Source organism: Primulina tabacum, chromosome 6 (genome assembly GCF_025594145.1).
Source record: "Primulina tabacum isolate GXHZ01 chromosome 6, ASM2559414v2, whole genome shotgun sequence".
NCBI lineage: Eukaryota > Viridiplantae > Streptophyta > Magnoliopsida > Lamiales > Gesneriaceae > Primulina > Primulina tabacum.
This window is the reverse complement of record NC_134555.1, coordinates 14,758,636-14,764,881: the sequence shown is the minus strand read 5'-3', so window position 1 is coordinate 14,764,881 and position 6,246 is coordinate 14,758,636.

Below are 6,246 nucleotides of genomic sequence, written 5' to 3'. Positions count from 1 at the left end.
TTAATTTTCAAGATTTGCTAAAGCGGACTACTCCCTTCATAGGTGAAAACTTGACATAAGCCTTCTCTCCACTTCAAACTATAACGGTCTTCTTTTCAAGTCAGACCAGCTCTTTTGTCTGTCTTGTGCCACTTTTAGTTTTTTCCTGATGATGGCTACCTTCTCGATCATGATTTGTACTAGTTCAGGCCCGGTGATGGTTTTTTTCCCGATTTCGTCCCAATACAGTGGCGATCTACATTTTCGTCCATAGAGCGCTTCATAAGGGGCCATCTCTATGCTATTTTGGTAGTTTTTATTGTATGCGAACTCTATTAGGGGTATATGTTAACTCCAATTTTCTTTAAAACCTAGAGCACCCGCCCTTAACATATCCTATAAATTTTGAATCCTCCTTTCAGTTTGGCTGTTTATTTCCGGGTGATAGGCCATGCCGAGGGTGAATTTGGTTCCCATGGATTCTTGGAAGCTCTTCCAGAATCGAGACACAAATCTTGGGTCCCTGTCGGTTAATAAACTTGCTGGGACACCGTGCAATCTTACTATGTTTTCCATATGCAAGGTGGCTAGTTTATCCAGGTAATAGCTCATTCGTACCGGTAAAAAGTGTGTCGATTTGGTTAGTCGATCGATGATAACCTAGATCACATCATGATATTGTCTTGCCTTTGGTAATACTATCACAAAGTCTATGAAAATGTGCTCCCACATCCATGTTGGGATCTCTAGTGGTTGTAGAACTCCTCCAGGTCGCTGTTGTTCAGCTTTGACCTATCGACAGATTTGTCATTTAGCGACAAAGTCAGCTACATCTTTCTTCATTCCATTCCATTCCACAAGTAATTCTTTTTCAAGTCTCGGTACATTTTGGTGCTTCCTGGGTGAACTGAAAATTTTGACTTGTGTGCCTCAGACATTACTTCTTGTCGAATCTCATCGAGGTCTGGTATACAAAAACGTCCTTTCATCCACAAGACGCCTTTCTCATCAGCTAGAAATTCTTGGGCTTTTTCTTCTTGAAGTTGTTTCTTAATTTTTTCTATGGAAGGATCGTGTTTTTGTTTTAGCTTGATGGTTTCTTGAAGGTAAGGTTGAGCTGAAAGAGCCGATAAGTTTTCTCTTCCTATATCTCTTTGGCTTAGAGGATCTGTTACCTTGTTTGCTTTACCCGGATGGCAGTTGATTGTTAAGTCATAAATGATATGAATCCTCGTACGAAGAAAAGCAAACACGATTAAAGATAAATCGCGCCCTCAATTCACTAACGAACAAAGATCGTTGTTACGATGTCCCGATCTTTTGATTCAAGCAATTACGTGATTTTCACCCCTAAACTATGCGGTTTAGTAAAAAAGAATCACAATGAAACAACCAATACTCAAACAAACCTTCAAAGAACTCGTCTTGGACAATCCGCGTAAGAAACGATCGACAAACGCCACAAAGTTAAAACTTTGATATGTTTGATTTTGAAACTAAGCTAAAAGCTTTTGGTTGTTTGAGAGAAACTCAATTCAATATTCAATAATCTGAAATTATGTTGCAAAATTCGTCCAAATATTGATTACAAATTCAAAAGATATCAAAAGATAAGCTACCAAATTATCTAGTGCTAAAAATAAAGAAAGAATATTTTTTTCCGCAACTGTACCGCCCGGGCGGTAACTTGTGTCCGCCCAGACGCGATACTCTCGCACATTTTATTTTTGGGCCGCAGGTGTCGCACTCGGGTGGTAATTTGTGTCCACCTGGGCGCTAGGCTCTCGCAAATTTTATATTTGCGACGCAGGTGTGGCGCTTGGGCGGAAGTTTATACCCGCCCGGGCGCGATGCTCTCGGGATTCTTCAACATTTAGTGCTTGAATAATGCCCATATGACTCCCAAACTCACTCCCATGCATCAAGAACCATTCGGCACTTTGCTCCTCGCTCGTAAGCCCTTCTCGACTGCTCATGATTCCCTGTAGTGCCTCCTTGAATTTTTTTAGTCGTCCTCTCGTGATTGGTCCCTCCGGCAACTCCAAAAGATCCCATGCTTTCCTTGGGGCTTGACCAACTGTGTTCGCATCATCCTCCCCTTCTTGAAAATGTTTTGTCTTCAAATCTTTGCTACCTACACAAAAACGAAACAAGTTAGTAATAAAAAAGATTATATGACTAACAAGCTTACCTTTAAACTCAAGTTTGTAGGTGCTATCGCCCATGTGCTCCATCAATGCTTTGAATCATAACTCCGTGGTTGCCTTAACTATCGATTTGTCAACTTCAACATGAACCAAATAATAAGAGACATCAAATGATAAAATATCATTAACTATCACAAATATTAGATTCCTTCCTTTCTTAGACCTAGTTAATATAGAAATAAAATATATACACGTGTACGACCATAGTTCACTAGGAATAAGAATTATCTCATGCAATGAATATAAAATGAAAAATTTATTCTCTTTAAACATATATTCATCATGAACAAAGTAATTATCATGTCCAACCATGCACCTTTCAACATCACCACCAAAAATATATAACTCATGCAAAAAGGACATGCCACGAGTACTATCCATGCAATATCTCATCCAATTATGAGAATCTAAGCCTAATGCATATAACACATTGTAACAAAAAAATCCCACCAACTTAGTAACCCGAAAGAAATCAAAGTTCGTAGTAGGCACATGCATTTCATCAATAGTCTCGAATCCATAACAATCAAGGAATAAGGATAAACAGACACCCGGTCCCTTTACCACCTAAACTTGCAACCCACTCTATAAATTCTTGAAAACAAAAAAACACAAAATTAAGGTAAAGAAGAAAGTCATACCTCATATTAGTTGTGTTGTCAACTATTCTTACCTCACGATGATTGCTCTCAACATCATATGGGTCACCCCATTGCATTTTTATACCATCAACATTTGCTCGCCTCCTCATTACGACTTCATCATAATCCTGCAAAGGCGAAATAATAATGCTCGGGATTGAACCGGCTATATCATCACAATGAAAATAAACCACTTTGTACAAAGGTACATGAAAGAATTTATACAAAAGCAAAAAACTCTCAAATTCACTATTTTGGGCCATTAAAATATTTTTTTTTTCTTTGCTTTGGTATTTTTTACTTTTTTTTTCACCTCTTCATTTTCTTATCTTTTTCTTTCTATGGTCATCTCACTCTTTTTTCGACCATATCTTTTTCTTTTTCTAAGGTCATCTCACTTTTTTGAACGCTCTTTTTTTCAGCCTCATCTCTTTTTCTTTTCTTTAATTGGTCCTCCAATATTTGTTTTGGGGACAAGGGAAGTAATACAATCGGCTCTTTGTTTAGAACAAATGAGTACCTATTCTTGAAACCATCATGTGTCACTTTCCTATCGTATTGCCAAAGTCTACCCAACAAGATATGACAAGCATGCATTGGCACCACATCACATAGTACCTCATCAACATACTTACCAATAGAAAAGGGCACCAAAACTTGCTTGTTTACTTTCACTTCTGCACAGTCATTCAACCATTGAAGCCTATATGGTTGAGGGTGCTTTAACGTAGGCAAATCCAATTTTTCTACCATCTCACTACTAGCCACTTTGGTGCAACTTCCTTCATCTATAATAACATTGCAAACCTTTTCGTTTACGAAGCATCTAGTATGGAACAAGTTCCCCCTTTGATTGGTCTCCTCCTCCTCGGCTGGGGCACTCATGATACGCCTAATCACCAATGCTTCACCTACAACCGCTTCATATCCCTCAACTGGATCCTACAACTCAGGCATGTTATCATCATCACCATCACTTTGAGATTCATAATCTCCATAAGTATTCATTATCATTACCCTCTTGTTAGGACATTGGCTAGCGATATAGCCAACTCTTTGACACCAAAAACACTTGATATCTCTAGAACAATTAATAGGAGTTTCAGATTTACCTTGCACCCCTTGTTTAGGTGTCTCTTGCTTAACTTCCGCTTTCGGATTGACCACCACCGTGCCGTCTTCACGTGTAATGTTGGATTGCCAAGACGTTGATGCACTCCCCACTTGGGTGTCGCGGCCAACTCCTCTCCTCTTTATTTGTTGCTCCGCCTTTATGGCCATTTGCATCATCTCGTCTAGATCCAAGTAGTGCCTAAACTCCACTTGATCTTGAATTTCCCTATTCAAGCCACAAAGAAAACGCGACATCGTTGCCTCAATATCCTCCTCTATATTGGTCCTGATCATGACTACTTCTAACTCCTTATAGTAGTCCTCAACACTCCTCGTACACTGCTTCAAGTTTTGCAACTTTTAGAACATCTCACTATAGTAGTGATTGGGCTTAAACTTCTTCCTCATGACCCTCTTCATCTCATCCCAAGTTTCAATGGGTCTCTCATTATACCTCCTCCTAGTGGTCACTAATTGATCCCACCAAATGAGAGCATAGTCTAGAAATTCAACCACCGCCAACTTAACCTTCTTTTGTTTCGAGTAGTGGTGACATTCAAACAAGAACTCTACCCTCTTTTCCCATTCTAGGTATGCTCTGGGTCAGATTTCCCATGGAATGATGGGATTTTCATCTTGATACTACCCATGTTATTATCCTCCCTATTCCCATCATTGTACCTACCCCGTTCGACTTCCATTTTCCTCTCCCAAATCCTCTACCTCGTCCGTTCCTACCCCAATTCTCATTTTTTCTCTCCTCGTCGCTTCCCACATCATATTCCTCATCTTCTCCTCTACCCAAATCTTTAGACTTAGATTTATTCCCACTAGTACTAACTTCAAGCCTATCCAACCTCTCATGCAAAGGCTTCAACTCGATCCTCATCATCCTACTAAAATGACCAAACAACGCCTCCATTTGAACCTTAGACAACCCTTGGTTCGAACTATCTTCTACCTCCCTCTCCATTTACTTTTGGAATTTTACCTGCAAGAAACTGTTATTAGAAATAATAGATATTCCTCACCCAAATGCTCACGGTCACTCCAAAGAAAAGTCTCTCGTCACTCCTCTCTATTTTTTTTGCTCACAACAAACATTCACCGTTCACTCCAAAGAAAATTCACTCGCACTCAAGTATTTTCACTCAAATTCGAGAGTTCCCTCAAGGTGCTCAAGCTTCGTATTTGGATATATCGAACAATCAAGTTCAACTTGTGAAGAATTGTGATCGACTCACTTGGGCTGCGTAGACAAGAAATTTGAAAATTATAACTTTTTTTTGACTACGATAGATAATTGAATATTACTCTCCAAAGAAAATAGAACAAAATACTAAAACAAACTAATGTTGAATTTTCGGAATTTTTGTATTTTTTTTTTTGCAAGGGTGAGTACTACTCGAAAATCCCAATGAAAAAAATTACCAGAATTCAGAAACTGACGAAGAACGATATACCGATGCAGATCTGACAAACAAACGAAAGGATAATTGCAGATCTGAAAATTTAAGAACGAAAGATACTTACTTGAATTCAACGAACCAAAGCTCTGACACCAAATGATATGAATCCTCGTACGAAAAAAAGCAAACACGATTAAAGATGAATCCCGCCCTCAATTCACTAACGAACAAAGATCGTTGTTACGATGTCCCGATCTTTTGAGTCAAGCAATTACGTGATTTTCACCCCTAAACTACGCGGTTTAGTAACAAAGAATCACAATGAAACAACAGATACTAAAACGAACCTTCAAAGAACTCGTTTTTGAAAATCCGCGTAAGAAACGAACGACAAATGCCACAAAGTTAAAACTTTGATAAGTTTGATTTTGAAACTAAGCTAAAAGCTTTTGGTTGTTTGAGAGAAACTCAAGAACAAACTCAATTCAATATTCAATAATCTGAAATTATGTTGCAAAATTCGTCCAAATATTGATTACAAATTCAAAAGATATCAAAAGATAAGCTACCAAATTATCTAGTGCTAAAAATAAGGAAAGAATATTTTTTCCCGCAACTGTACCCGCCTGGGAGGTAACTTGTGTCCGCCCAGGTGCTAGACTCTCGTACGTTTTATTTTTGGGGCCGCAGGTGTCGCGCTCGGGCGGTAATTTGTGTCCGCCCGGACGTGAGCCTCTCGCAAATTTTATATTTGCGACGCAGGTGTCGCGCTCGGGCGGTAGTTTATACCCGCCCGGGAGCGATGCTATCAGGATTCTTCAATATTTAGTGCTTGAATAATACTCCTATGACTCCCAAACTCACGCATCAAGAACCATTCGGCACTTTGCTCCTCGC